This window comes from Oryctolagus cuniculus, chromosome 18 (assembly GCF_051225735.1).
Source record: "Oryctolagus cuniculus isolate XC-2025 breed Fujian yellow rabbit chromosome 18, ASM5122573v1, whole genome shotgun sequence".
NCBI lineage: Eukaryota > Metazoa > Chordata > Mammalia > Lagomorpha > Leporidae > Oryctolagus > Oryctolagus cuniculus.
In genome coordinates this window covers 63,567,860-63,583,193 of record NC_142884.1, presented here as the reverse complement: position 1 = coordinate 63,583,193, position 15,334 = coordinate 63,567,860, and the positions used below count along the sequence as shown (strand labels likewise).

At 47.7% G+C, this 15,334-nt stretch overlaps 1 long non-coding RNA gene across 7 annotated transcripts in view; it reads right to left on the bottom strand.

Moving 5' to 3' along the window:
* LOC138846800 (uncharacterized) overlaps positions 1 to 15,334 on the bottom strand; it is a 773,267-nt gene that overhangs the window by 514,696 nt on the left and 243,237 nt on the right. The window contains exon 4 of one of the 7 annotated variants that reach the window (XR_016225371.1): positions 1,813 to 1,831. The exons of the other annotated variants lie outside the window; for them this stretch is intronic. This is a non-coding gene — a long non-coding RNA (uncharacterized LOC138846800). Of the gene's footprint in view, positions 1 to 1,812; positions 1,832 to 15,334 lie in introns of those variants that run through there. 7 annotated transcript variants of the gene reach the window in all.

The window sequence follows — 15,334 nt, the reverse complement described above, 5'->3', positions numbered from 1 at the left end:
TGACCTTGAACTAATGATCAGCACCCATCTCACTCCCATGCAGAATCTTCCCCAATGCGCCACACCCATGACTGACGCGGACTCTGAGTGTCTATGTGCACCCCCCTACAGATAGTTCCTTCTGCAAAGAGAATGGGTGTGCACCACTGAGCCCAGAGCACAAGGTGTCGACTGCACCAGGCACAGCCAGGCAGCCCTGCTGAACTACAGACGGGGAGGAGAGAGCTGTCTCGGTGTATCAGAGTCAGGCCATGGTGACCTGCTCTGGGGCGATGTCATTCGCTTCGGCAGCATTCGGAGCTCTCCAGAAAGCAGTGTTTGTGAATGGGTGCACTTGCTCTGGGAACAGATTCTCTCAGGTTCCCTCAGGTCCTGAAACCCCTATTCATCATATCCGATCCGCTAGCACGTCTCAAGGTCCATACCTCCGACTTCATCTCCTAGCCCCCATCTCCAGGCCAGCACCCTGGTCTCAGCCCGGGTGCCAACTCAGGGGGCTTCAACAGCTTCGCTAAAAGGGCCCCTGCTTCCATCCTTGCCTGCTGCCCTTGCAGTCTTTGAGCACAGACACAGCTCAGGGCAGAGACAAGGCGCAAAACGTGCACATTCCCAAAGTTAACTTGAAAGGCGCCTCTCTGGCCAAGGGCAGCCAGCAGCACCCTCCCCGAGTGCAGCACAGCCCCTGCCCTGAAGGCCTGCAGCCCTGCCATGACTCCTGAGGGCTCCTTAAACAGGTGTGGCGACATCCCTGGTTCTCCTTCTTCCTCTTAAACATGGCTCTCGGACGCTCTCACGCCAAGCGATGCCACGCAACCCGAGCGCCTACACAGTCCTTCCTATCAGCACATCGTTTCATGCTCTATTCATCTGCTGAATCTTCCTGCCTGGCCCCTCTCGGCTGAGAAGAGAAATACTACAGGTATAAATCTAGCTGCCACCCGCTGCAGCAGGGTCACACTACCCTGCGGCCCCAACCCCTCATTTCAGACGTGCTAACGCGAACCTCTTTTGGAGGCAATGCTATTTCCTTCACTACCTGGCTTGGCTGTGCGCTGAGCCCCAGTTATATTTAGGCAGTGGAGGGGAAAAACAGGGACGTTAACCTCTTGCACGGATGAGAATAATAGGCACAATAAAATCGGGATGAAAAACGCAGGGGTAGTAATTATTTGGCCCTACCTTACCCCAGAGGAAATAGATTTCAGATAGAGCCTTAGAAATTTGCAGAAGGTCCCTCCATTTGGGGTTTTATAAGGCAGGTGCAAGGGATTTCTGGAGGCGAGGGGCGTTTGTGAGCGAGTCAGACAATGCACCATTAAGCGATGGGGTCCCCAGTAGAATCCTGCTCCTCTCCCTCAATTCTTTAGAGACTGAAAAATCTGAGGATGCAGGCTCTTGGAGCCACTTCCTTCCTCTGATCTATCTGGCAGCCGCCTAGTGTGGAAAATATACTAGGCTGTATTTCAAATAACCTAAACCAACTGGCAAAAAGTACGAAATTCTTGCTTTTGTGTCTGGCTCTTAAATTCCTGCAGACCTGACTTAACAGACAAGAGAGGGTCATAAACCTGAACCCGCGAAACAAAAATAGACCTTTCGGGACTTCTCATACACACACAGCAGGGGTGCCAAAATCGCTTTCATTTTTTCATGTTTCACATCGCGCTGTGCTTCCTCCACAGGCTCGTGGGTCTGAGCACGCGCAGGGAGCAGGCGTCTGCTTGTGCACGGCGGGGCTATGGCTGACGTGTGCAGGCGGCGACGGCTTCAGCTCCGAGGGTCCCGTCTTTATGTCAGGCCGCGACGCCACCTTGCCACAACCTCTCCATTCCTGTAATTAATTTCGCACACCTAAGACAGCGCGTCTCGGTTCTGTGCAATGCTCTAACTGCTGCGGTTTACAAAGGCTTTCTGCTTTGAGGTTTCCTCTTTGAGAGACCAAATAAAATTCAGATCTTTCTAAAAGAAAACACACAAGTGCCCTCTGGCTATCGTTTGTCAGGGAGGAGATAACAGAAAATAATAATAGCCAAAATATGCAACCGTGCTAATGCCAGGGACCTGGGGATGCAAGAGACAGAAATGAAATTAGAGGGGAAACCATGATATTGCTCAAGTGCTCCAGTGCCGCTCTCGCACTAAGACCAGGGGGATTGGGATAAGGTAAAGTTAATTGCATTTCCAGATGACAAACCTCTCACCTCTGAACTGAATGGCTCTTTATAAAAGCTATCAGTAATAAACTGTAAATCTCAGCCATGATTGCAAATAAAGGTCATCCCTTTCATGCTGACACTTCCCCAGGCCTTATTACATCCCCGCCTGAACCTCTCTCCCTTCGGAAGGTGTGCCAGCTGTGTGCGGACGCCGTCGGCTCGGCCGGCTCGCTCGGTTTTCGGGAAGGTGCCACGGGATCGCACTGACATCCGTGCACATTCACTAACTAAGCTGGGCTGGTCCCTCGCTGCTGAAAGGCAGAGCGGTACCAACAGACAGGGTGATGCCTCGATGTCCCCCACGGAGGTAAAGGAGGTGTTCCGTTCCCGACTGCCCAACCCAGCATGGCCAGTTGCTGCAAGAAGCCACACAGGTGCAGGGCGAGCACCCCATTCCTCTCCTCGCTGCATCAGTAACCTTCCTTCAGAAAGCTCACTACCTTTACATTCAGATTAATAGGCTTACAGAAGCCCGTATTCATTCCCACTAGGTGGGTGACACTGGCGCAGGGTCCCTTTCTCCCATGTCTCTCTCATGACACGCATACCAGTGACAGTGATGGCTGACACGGGTGAGGACTACGTGCCAGTGACGGGGCTAAGCACTCAACACACTGCACCCTGTCTAATCTAACCTGCGGCGGCTGGGTGCTATTTTCTCTCCATTGTGCAGATCGGGAAACCAAAGCTTAGGAAGGTCACTGGGATCCTTTCTTTCTTTATCAGAAAGCAACCCCCACCCCCACCTCACCCCACTCCCCTCCAAAGCCTCCAGGCAGAGACAGAGAAAGAATGCTATAAATGGGAAAGCCAACTGCTGGATGCAATGCTGACTCCAGAAACAGTCACAGGAAACCCAGCAGATACGGGAAGTGATGCACACGGGGGCGGAGGAAGGGAGGACGAACACCTCCCATGCATCAGCTCTATTCTCAGACACTGAACCAGCCACTACCTTTTACTTTTGAAGTGGCCTTTATTAAAAAAAAAAAAAAAAAAAAAAAAAAAAAGCCATCTACACAAAATGAAACAGTTCCAGATCTGATGACGACGACGACGACGACGACGATGACTTGATGATGACTTCTTTGACCTCAAAGCCTGAGAGAGCCTTAGAGAAAGCAAGAAAGCCCCCATCTGCTGTGTCATTTCCCAAATGCCCACAACAGCCCAGGGTGGGCTGGGCCAAAGCCACCTAGAACTCAACGTAGGTCCCTCACGTGGGTGCCCGGACCCATGTACGTGGACTACCACCTGCTGCCTCTTGGGGTGTGCATTAGCAGGATGCTGGAATCAGAAGTGGAGCTGGGATTTGAATCCAAGCACTCCATATGGCTGCATGCACCCCACGCGACATCTGAACTACTGTGCCAAATGCCACCTGATTTGATTTTGATGTAATCTATCCATGTGCACACTTATTCATTCCATCACCATGTGCCAGCTAAGACCGCTGTTCTGCAGGGTTTCCATTCCTCTCTTCATTACCCTCCTTGAGTATAAAAGTTGTTGGAGATGTTAAGCCAACATTAAAAATACTTTGCAAAATACCAGGTTAGAACCACAGTAACTCCAGGCGCTTTAGCATAGTGGGTAAAGCCTCTACCTGCATGTGGGCGTCAGTCTGAGTTCCAGCTGCTGCACTTCAGATCCAGCTCTCTGCTGTGGCCTGGGAAAGCAGTAGAAGATGGCCAAGTCCTTGGGCCCCTGCACCCGCATGGGAGACCAGGAAGAAGCTCCTGGCTTCAGATTGGCATAGCTCCGGCCATTGCAGCCATCTGGGCAGTAAACCAGTAGATGGAAGACTTCTCTCTCTACGCCTCTCCTTCTCTGTGTAACTCTTCCACATAAATAAATAAATCTTAAAAAAAAAAAAAAGAAGAACCACAGTAACTCCTAAATGTGTATTCTCCTGCTTTAATTGGGACCTAACTTTTTTTTTTTTTCAAAAATCAGAGTTAGGGAGCACCTTAATTGGTAAGAACTGCCACCAATGCATTTGCTTAGTATACTCAGTCACAGCCACCATCATTTCCTTGACCTGTGCTAAATCCTATAGGATTTTCACAGACCAAAAACATCTTCTTTTGCTGTCCCACAGTTTGCCGTTTCATCTAATTAATGAAAGCAAAATGGTAAGCTGACAACACAAGATGTAATCAATGGTTCAAGACAACACTGACAATCACATCAGCGCTGAAACAAGGACCGACCATTCACACCTGAGCTTAAAGAACATCAAGATGACTTCATCACGTGACGGTAAAAGCCAGGATTATTCTTCTTCTGCAAAATATTAATCATGAGGTTTCCAAATGAGAAACTCACAGGTGAGTGGAAAACGAGAAGAGCTATCAGCAAGCTCTGGGGGAAAAAAAGCCAGAATTGAATGTTTTCAGTGAACATCTGGGACTCATCTGCTCTCAAATAAGCACCATGTGTCCCCAGTCCTGCCCCAGGGGCAGGGGTACAGCTGCAATCCCCACAAGACGGCTACACCGGGGAGGATGCAATAAACCACTTCTCGTATTTACGACACACAAACTGGACTATGACCATAGCGTTGCTGGGCCTCACAACATTTGCAAAAGTAGATCTTGGCAATTCTCAGTCTGAGTTTTTTTTTTTTTTTTTTAACTTATCATGCTCAAATCCATGCATTCAAAAGCCACCAGATTAAAGTCACTGAAAATAATACTGTTCATTGTAATGAAAAACCACCCAATCCCAATGGTTATCTAAAAGTCACTTTGAAAGTCAGTGTTGAGAAAGATTCACCTGAAAAATAAGATGGCGATGATGGAAGAAGGATGGACAGACAGACAGGTTGTTTCATTATGGTGTGCGGTGGCAAAGAAAACCCAAAGAATGAGGTTACCTCCGCTGGATCCCAGAATCCTACAGCATGGTCCTTCAGCCATTCTCCCATTCCTCTTGCCCTGTCTGTCACAGGCAACATGAAATAGTTAAGTTTCATGAAGGTAAATGAGGTTCTAATCTGCGAGGACTTCAAGGACAGGCAGGTGTTGCACATCTCAGTCAACCACAAAGCATATATATGTGATGGTGGCTGTGTAAGGGAACATTTTCCTGGCCTGGTGACCTTGCAGTGGTCATAAAGTCAGGATGCAAACCACCACTCCCATGTCTGCAGTGATGCTGGTGCAACCAGACCCACCCTGCTGCCAGCCATCAGGGCAGAGGGCAGGCACTGGCACACTGGGTAAGATGCTGCTTGGGCTGCTTGGCATCCCAGGTCGGTGCACCTGGGTTCAAGTCCTATCTCCACTTGTAGTTCCAGCTTCCTGTGAATAGACACTCTCCCTGTGGGAGAACCCCGCTGAGGTTCCAGCTCCTGGTTTAGCCCTGACAAAGCCTTGGCTGCTGCAGGCACTGGGGAATGACCCAGTGGATGATAAATCTGTTTCTCCTCTCATTCTCTGTGTCTCTCTCTCCCTGTTCCCAACCCTCTTTCTCACTTTGTTTCAAAAACTTTTTTTTTTTAAATAGAGTACATACAATGAGATGCCCCACATACTATTTGGACCAGGACTAAACAACTCTGTCACTGGCCTATATATCACTATAATGGACTTGTTATTGTTGGTGTACACTCCTACTTATAAAAAAATAAGTTGACTATAAAATAGAATGTCATGTTATGGCACAAGCAACGTCATACATTGTATGTCCACCACGTCTCATAATTCTGTCAATAAGCCACATCAAGTTACTGGTCTGGGCCATCTGAGCTGTGTAAGAACACTCCATGGGAGCACTTTCAAAAGTTTGTGGAAAATGGAATTAGAAGTTTATTTTGGTGCAAAAAATTTTTCCCAATTCAGGCAAAGAAGGAGTCTTCCAAGAGTTCAGGAAAACGTCTATCATGAATAAATCCAGCATAGATTTCACAAATTCTTTCCAACAAAATAAAATTGTCTTCTTATTCCATTTTCCCACAAACTCTTGAGGAACCCTCAAATGATGTTTTTACAACGACAGAAGTGCCTGATGACGTGCTTCTCAAAATGCATTAAGTAACGTGGAACTGTAGTTTCACAAATGACTGTGTTAGACCAGGAAGCAGCAGGAAACAGCGAGAGCCGACCGGAGCCATGCTCCTCCAGTGCAGCAGCAAAGTCACCTCTCAATCATCCCAAGATGTCTCGAGACTCTCTTCTTCCTCGTCACCAAACCTAGACCTCCAAGTCACGGTGAGGATGCATCAGCTACCAGGGACTCCAGGCTCCGTCCACTTGAATCCTGATATGGACTCATGTTCCTCTATCAATTTCTTTCAATTTATGAAGGACTTTGTATTTTAACAAAGGATTTATCTGTAGACTGTGTGTCATGAAAGTGAACCGTGACTGCTAGTGATACCATCATTCCAAGGCTGCTGTTTCAGATAACCTATTTGCTACTTACAGGCAAGTCCTGGGGTCCACAAGAAAGGTATTATCCCTTGCTCAGTAATGGTAATGAAGACTTGAGTAGGAAAGCTGCAGATTCTGTTTCTTTCATGTTAACAGTTGTAGTGGCTGGCGCCACGGCTCAATAGGCTAATCCTCCGCCTGCGGCGCCGGCACACCAGGTTCTAGTCCCGGTCAGGGCGCCGGATTCTGTCCCGGTTGCCCCCCTTCCAGGCCAGCTCTCTGCTGTGGCCAGGGAGTGCAGTGGAGGATGGCCCAAGTCCTTGGGCCCTGCACCCACATGGGAGACCAGGAGAAGCACCTGGCTCCTGGCTTCAGATCGGTGCAGTGCGCCAGGCGCAGTGCACCGGCTGCAGTGGCCATTGGAGGGTGAACCAATGGAAAAGGAAGACCTTTCTGTCTGTCTGTCTCTCTCACTGTCCACTCTGCCTGTCAAAAAAATAAGATTTAAAAATTTTTTAAAATTTTTTAAAAATTTAAAAATTTAAAAAAAGTTGTAGCAGTGATGATGATGAATGAAAGGGAAAGGAATGATTTCCTTGGGAAGATGAGGAGGTTTATATAATTTGAGGGTTTTCAAGGAAACAGGGTATTAAAGGTGGCTATTTTATTGAACCCTCACTACCTCCGTATCTGAGCAAGAGAGCACAGTATGTGTAGAAATCTGGAATCACCATGCTTTCATAACTCAAACCCGTGCTTCTTAAACTTCAACATTCATCAGAACTTTAGATTTTTCCTTGTTCTTAAAAATATTGTATATTGTTTTAATATACATTAGATATTAGTTTAAGTTGTTTTTAATGCACACACACACACTACCCTCCCAATATGAGTACACACATTTTTATTAAAATATTTGCTGCTTACATTGTAATTATTTTAATGATATATAAATTATTCACAGATAAGTCATGTGAATTATAGTTCCTCTCTTACACATCTTTTTGTTTTTCCAGGAGTTAATAATGTCCTCATTTTTTCACCTACTTGGTTTTCTACATATCTACCCTTACTTCATTGCAAAATTTTCTGCCACATTTATGAATTTTCTATATATGCGTTTAAACACTTCAGATAATCTGTCTTGCCTTTCCATTTAAATTTTTTGAGACTTCTGGAGACCTAATCATACAGCTCTAAATCAGACCAGGTTTCTGATTTTTAGCTCTGTACCCAGCAGCCATATTGAAGAGTCTCTTCACTGTCACATTGAGAATTCCACTTGTTTGCTTCCGGTATCAAGTGGCTGATCTCCTGGATCTTTACGTCTTGTCTTCTGTATCATGCAAACAGGAAAGTGACAAGGAAGGTAAATCCTACCCTGTGCTTAACCAACATTTTGGCTGGGAGTTAACATGTACATGAGAAATTATTTTTACTCCCCATTATAGCCTCCAGTTTCTGAGTTTCTCTCGGGAAAGCTGATGCTACTCAGCGTGGGGGCGTTTTCTTCCCTGAAATGTTTAACCTTCATTTATGTAGATTTTTGGCCCAGCTCGTTTGTTGCCTGGGTACCTGGAGGCCATTTCTCCTCCTGAACGAGCATTCTTAACAGGAACGTCTCTTCTTCCACGATGCGGCAGCCCCCTCTGTGTCTCTGAGCTCCTTAACTCTGGCCTTGTACTTTCCACTGCTTCTGCTCTGTTCCCATTTCCCAGCTTCACTTTCCCCTTTCTGTTTTCTCCTCACTCAATGGGAAATGTTTCCTCAGCCACTGGGAGGACAGAGTGCATTCTGACTTCGATATAAGGCATTTATTTTACTGGAGGCTATGTGCGGTGGTGGCAGCCTGTGTGCAGGAGGCACCTGTTGTTTCTTTTAGACCCCAGCTCTTAGTATCTGTAGATGTTTGTTCCTGGGTTGGTCCAGTTCCTCTGAAAGGAACTCTCTAGGCCCCTGTCTGGAGGTGACGCGCCTGGACAGCAGGGTTCTCCCAAACAAGCAGGAGGCGGGCATGATAAGGTCTCACCAGTCAGGGTTCAGACGTCCTTTAATCCCCACGTACATGGGACAGCAGCATCTGTCAATCAGCCATGCCTGACACCCTAGGTTGAAGCCAATGCAGCTTCTCCATAGCCGGGGCTTGTGCTGACCTTGGGGGAAAGGCTTCTACTTTAGAAGAAGTGAGGAGCAGTTCTCTTTTGCCCAACTTCCAATCAGTTGTCCTAGACCCAGCCTTACCCACAGATGTGTCCAATGACTGTTTCATGTTCTCAACACCTGTCTGGCCAAATCCTTAACGTTGCGCTTTTCTGGGCACATGGTTCCATCTTCCCATCATCCACCAGGGCAGTTGTTTCACAGCTTCCAGCGTCTCAATGACACTTCCTACCCACCATCATTTCCTTTGCTAGGCTTTTTGTCCTTGTGATTCTGTGCTTTCCTGTATCTTGACTGTCATTTCAGTGAAGCGTAGAGAGACTGCAGAGATAAAGCCGTGTGTAGAAGCTGCCATGCTTCTGAATTACGTCTTGGGAGATGCTTTCTGGTGAGCCACTTCCATCCTATCATCAGGGCATCTCCTCCCTGGAACGCTAACAAATGATCGCTACTGATTTATCCAGTGCAATATCAGAGGGAAAAGCAACCGAACAGTATAAACCCTTCAATAAAGCACAGGACATGCTATGATTAAAATGCACTCAGGAATCGGTATGGTGGGTGCAGGCACACATCAACTTCAGCAAGCAGCCTCCTGTGTCCCATTTTGGGTGAATGAAGAAAATTGATGGCAACAATATAAGCTCAGGTCAGCTATCCGGGATGTTCCGGGGCTGGCATGCTCTGAGACCCCTGGCTCGGTCCTCTCTCGCATCTTCATGCCAGCACTATCTATGCGGGTGAGACCTGGGTCCCGAGGTATTCTGGCAGCATTTGCTTAGTCCTGGGAATGAGGGGGAATAAGTTTCAAGTAGCTTCATCTTAATGAAAGTTTATTATGTTGTAAATCTGATGTAATTTCAGAGGTTTGCTGCCTTGCATGATGGATGCATTATCTGGCATAGGAATCATACGGAGTGACTTCATAATGCACTCACCACAAATCCAAACACTGGATAGACCTACTCTATAAATCTGCTGCCTAAACACTTAAAGCATGTATGTGTGTGCGCGCGTGCATGTACACATGTGACATGCAGCATGTGAAGCATAGATAGTGAGCGTCTCTTTGTGCATGCATGGGTCATAGTCTCTGGGTGTATGTGAGTGCATGTGAGAGTGTGTGCGCATGCGTGTAAGAGTGTCTCTGTGAATGCATTTGTGAGAGGGTCACGTGTGTGCTTGAGTTTGTGCATGTGTGTGCACTGCACATACTCTGCAGTCTTCCAATCAGCTGTGGCCCAGCAGGAAGCAACACACACACACTGGAATGGGTAACTGAGGACATGGTAGTGCAGGGATGGTTTGCAGCAGTGTGAGCTGGCTGTAAGGAAAGACAAGAGGGACAAGGAAGCACTCTCCCCCCAGGCAAGCAACAGCACAGCGGTCACGACCACACCCATGGAAGGAAGGGGTCCCTAGACTGTGGCAAGAGCAGGAGCCATAGAAGGCTGTGGACAACAGTGAGGGCCTTAAGGAGACAGAAGGGCAGGGAGCCAGAGGAGGAGACCATGACGTCTCACCCCTCCCAACTTCCATTCTTCCATGGAGCCCTAGGCAGGAGACGTAACAGCACCTGCAGGTCACTCTCCATGGCACAGAGACCACAGGAGAGTGCAAACCAACCTGCACAGGTGTCCATGAGCGGTTTTGAAGTCTCGGGCCCCTTGGATTATGTCAGAGTGCTGCCATCAGGGTGAGGTATAGATCAAAGTGCACACAACGTGACTTCACAGGTGGCTTCTGCTGTTACTGTGAGTCATGCCGCGACTTTGCTGTGTGACTGCTCTGCCCACCTGGCTTCTAGCTGCAGGAGAGCAAGAGCCGGGCTCTCCAAGACCCTAAGCCACGGGTTCTGCATACAGACACACAGTAAGGAAGGAACAAAGTTTATGGGGGCCATTGCTGTGGCACACAGGGTTAAGTTACCGTCTGTAGTGCCTGCACTAGTTCCAGTCCTGGCTGTTCCACTTCTGATCCAGATCCCTGCTTATGTGCCTCAGCCCCTACCACCCATGCGGGAGACCCAGGTGGAGTTCTTGGCTCCTGCCGGACCTAACCCCAAGCTTCGTGGGCATTTGGGGAGTGAACCAGCAGAGGGCAGATCTCTGTTTCTCCCTAACTCTGCCTTTCAAATAGATAAATCATGCATGGATGGATGGATGGATGGATGGAAGGAAGGAAGGAAATTAAACTTGCAGAAATCACACTCACACCAGTAACAAAACTCCTCAGTTTCTCTTTCTACAAAATGGGAATATGGGGAATAGAGAAAGAACCCCAACTTCATGACCTAAGTGACTTCAAAGGTTGCAGTGTGCGATGTCTGGAAAAAGAAGTGTTAGGAGCACGTCAAAGCAGGACCCTCCGTACAAGATGCTTTCGGATCCAGCAGAATCACCGTTCTGTTCTGTAATAAAAGCACTGGCAAGCAGCAGCGCAGTGGAAACACAATCATGCAGCAGACCATGGTTCTTAGGCTTCAAAAATCTCTCCTCTCTCTCCCTTCTCTCTCTTGCTCTCACGCTCTCTCTCTCTCTCTCTCCCCCCCACCCCCACCCCCAGCCTCAGGCTACATAACCACTGAGGCTTTATTATAAAATACATTTCAAAATAATGGTTGCAAGTCTTGGAAGCAGAGAAGAAGATGAAAAAGAAGAAGTAAACAAGGCCTTTTTCTCCTACTAAATGATAAATTAAAAGCAGCACTTTGCTGTTCTGCCTCATTTATTATCGCATTGCACTCTCGCCGCTAGAGTTAAGGTTGTGTCAGCGTTTCCATTATAAACCCCTATTTTCGAGGGTTTATAATTCAGCCATAAAAATGTGCTCCAGGCTGAAAGTTGCCATGCAAAAGGTCTCATTGTAGGACCAAACTTGGGACAGATTTAGAGGAAGCAGCACTGGGCTGGCTGTGGGGAGGTTAAAAGGCAAACAAGAAGAGTGGCCCCTCTCTCCAGTTCTGAATGTGGCCTGGGTCTCGTGCAGACCTCCACCATCAAAACCAGATGAGAACGGGAGGGTAGTCTTCCACCAGATCCAGGCTCACTCGCACAGTGGGAGCCAACCTGGAGCATGCATTTCTGCACTTACACACTGCACCACTGACTTCCAAAATCACAGCACGTGTCTGCACGTCCTCTTGTGTGTTTTCCTTCTGTTTTGCTTTTTAAATTATTTATTTGAAAGGCAGAATGTCAGAGATAGAGAGAACTTCTAGCCACTGGTTCACTCTCCAAATGACTGCAACAGCCAGGGCTGGGCCAGGCAGAAGCCAGGAGAATAGAATTCCATCCAGGACTTGCAAATGGGTACCAGGGGCCCAAAGACGTGGGCTGTAGTCCACTGCCTTCCCTGTGCATTAGCAGGGAGTTGGATCAGAAACAGAGCTACTAGGATTCCAACCACTGCGCAGGTATCGGATGCTGGTGTTACAAGCAGCAATAAAACCTGCTGCACCACAACGCTGGCCCTGTTACCATCATCATTCTTTTTTTTTTTAATTCAACTCTGATAAAATGTGAAAAGACCAGTACCCATGACTCCAGCATACACAACTCAGCTACTCTGATCTTAAACACTGCGTTCTGCCATTCCTCTTGCCTTTCTACTTAACAGGGGAAAACCACAAAGGAGCCACCTTCATTTTTGTGTCTCCACTGCATCCTGCCCCCAGACACCCGAGTCCCAAATGTTAGCTGAACTGTATTACCTGAGCAAGAGGGGTTGTCAATTTTCATCAAAAGTTTGTTTTCCTAGCATGTTAAACCGTAACCTAGATTTCCCAAGACAGATACTGATCTAAGAAATGGGCTACTGATTTTTGCGTGCCAATGACCTTCAGCAGATTTGGAAAACTCATTTGAAGAATCAAACACCAACAGTGCACTGGCATGCTTTGTAACTCAGAACTGGAGACAACCCCCGGTCCTCACAGGAGCAGGGCGGCCAGCGGCTCACGAATGCCTGATCTCACATTTGATCCTTACCGACATTTGTGGGTTGAGCTCCTGGATGTGAAGCTAAACGTACAGATCAATGATTCTCAAGCTTCAGTGTGCATCAGAACCCCACCCCCCAACCCGAGCTTCCGGTCCAGTAGGTCTGAAGTGGGATGAGAATTTGCATTTAGAACGCGCATTTCTAACAAGTTTCCAGGTGATGCTGATACAGCTGGTTCGGGAGTGCACTTGCAATCAGTCGATCTTTCAAATATGTATTCATGCAAACGAAGGAGCATGGTGGTACTCTAAGTGGCATGGTACTCAGAAGTATTGTCTTCTTGGGGCCTTTTCAAGAATCTGAGAATGAAGTCATTCAAGCTGGTAGACCCCGTGTTCTGCAATGAGCCGCAATTTACAGATGGGAGAAAAAGGGAGAAAGCTTTGTCTCACACCAGGCGATAAATCAACAGCAGAGCTGGGACCGAGAATCAAAATTCCAGACCCCTAATTCCACAGTCCAGGTGCGTTCTGACCTAGGCTGGCCAATCGGCCATTCTTCATAACACTGAATAGCAACATGTGCTGCCCACAGCGGATTTTAAATGGAATCATGATGGATTCGGTATGTAGCATGAAAACGGACCATTTTTATAGCCATACAGCGCGTAAGGACCGACCTTATGTGTTCACCCACTTTTATTGTAGTCACTGTAACAGACACCTTAAGAAATGCAACATGAATACAAGGAAACAGGCTCTTATTTCCAGGAGAGGTGACCGTGTGCTTCCAGTGTCATCACAAAAAAAAAAAAAAAAAAAAAAAAAAAAACACGCCAGGACAAATTCCGCAAAAATACCTAGGCAGGCAGCCATAAACATGAGCTTATCTCCCTACAGCGCCCAAGAAAGGAGCTGGCAACCTTAAATCACAGAAATAATGTGAGATGGAAAAGAAAAAGACAACTGAGGACAAAATCAGAGAGGAAAGTTTTATTAATTCTAAATACACTTTCCCCGTTGGGCTTACGCTAGCATTTGTCCTAATCGTTTCCAGATGTTCAGCCATCCTGTAAGTAGCTACCCAGGATAAAACAGTAGCCTGCCTCCTTTAAGTTTAAAAGGCTGAAATCCCGGACCCAAGGGCTGATTTATAGTTGAGTTAAATCGGAGCCCACAGCACACACGAACGGCCAGCAGCAAGCTGGGGGTGGAGGTGAAAACGGGTATTCACAAAGGCTGGCGACTCAAGAGTTAATACCAACCTTTTCTCTGAATGCAGCCTTCTGTAGTAGCTAATGAAGGTAATGAAATATGACATGTCGTTTGGCCCTTGACCATGGAGCGCACCCCCCGCCCCTCCGTGCCGCGAACAAAGCCAAAACAGATGTAGCAACTTCTGTACGGTTTGGGGTTGACGTCTGTTACACAGAGCAGGTCACGGCGCGCATTCCCACAACGTCCGCGTCTGACACACGCCGCCGCGTTCCCTGACAAAGATGCTGCCTTTGTTTGCGAGACACGGTGAGAGGACGACGGACAGAGGCAGCAAACAGCGGGGCGCGAGCGGCCCTGAGAATTAAGCCCAACTCCCCGGCCACTCTTTGCCATGGTTCTCAGCCACCCTGCCCCTGCGTAGTCCCTCCGGCCAACCCCGCGGTAAAATGGTACACCACGACACAGTAACATAGTAACATCCTACAGCATAGCTTGCCCACTGGCCCACCTTTAAGACTCAAAGAAAGGCAGAGATACCCAAGGAGCGTTTGGATGCTTATTTCTGGAAGTCACGTGTGATCGTGAACGGGCACCATGTCCTGGGCAAACACCAACGTGGACATGAACAGGCATCATGTCCTGGGCAAACACCAACATGGCAGTTTCCGTGGCTAACATGAGGATCTGCTATCTCCCCACACGCAGCCACGTCTCCCATGAAAATCTGCGTCCTGCAATGAACAGCACTTTGCTTGGCTCTGCTGCTCATGCTAATTGCCGCTGCACTCGCTCCGGCTCCGTCACTCGAGGGCCACTGGACTATTTGACTGTGTGATTTGTTCCCCCTGGGGATCTCACTCAAGTGGTTTTCTCTAAAGAAAATTTCATCAAGTCTTGGGCTAATAGAGCATCTATTTTTTTTTTTTTTTCCCAAAGATCAGACCTTCAGCAAAGTTGAGTTAAAAAGAAGAGGAAGAGGAGGAGGGGGAGGAGTCATCTTGACAATTGATAGCCTGTTTCGAATGCTATTTATCATTCTCAGCAGAGACACTGACATGTGCCTTTTGAAAGGGGATACTGTACCTTTAACCTTGACTCTGAATGCATTCTTAATTTGGGATGCAAGCTGAGGTTCAAATATGGATGGCCCTTGGGTGGCAGGGGGGAGGGGTGTGGCTGGATTTATTTATGAGGCGTGTGGGAGACTTTGACATCACATGCTAAGCCATTATTCACGTGTTATGTGACACAAGATTGGCCCTCTTAAGGCAGCAACATCCCATAAAAAATTTGATTTTGTCCTCTGACTGTAGGCGGCTGCTCTGCAGCCCACCCGCCTCTCCTGAAATGTAATCTTTTTAGGTTAAAGGCCACAGGGAAGTGATTCGAGTAGGCCACGGCTTTCATCAGATCCCAGCGCACC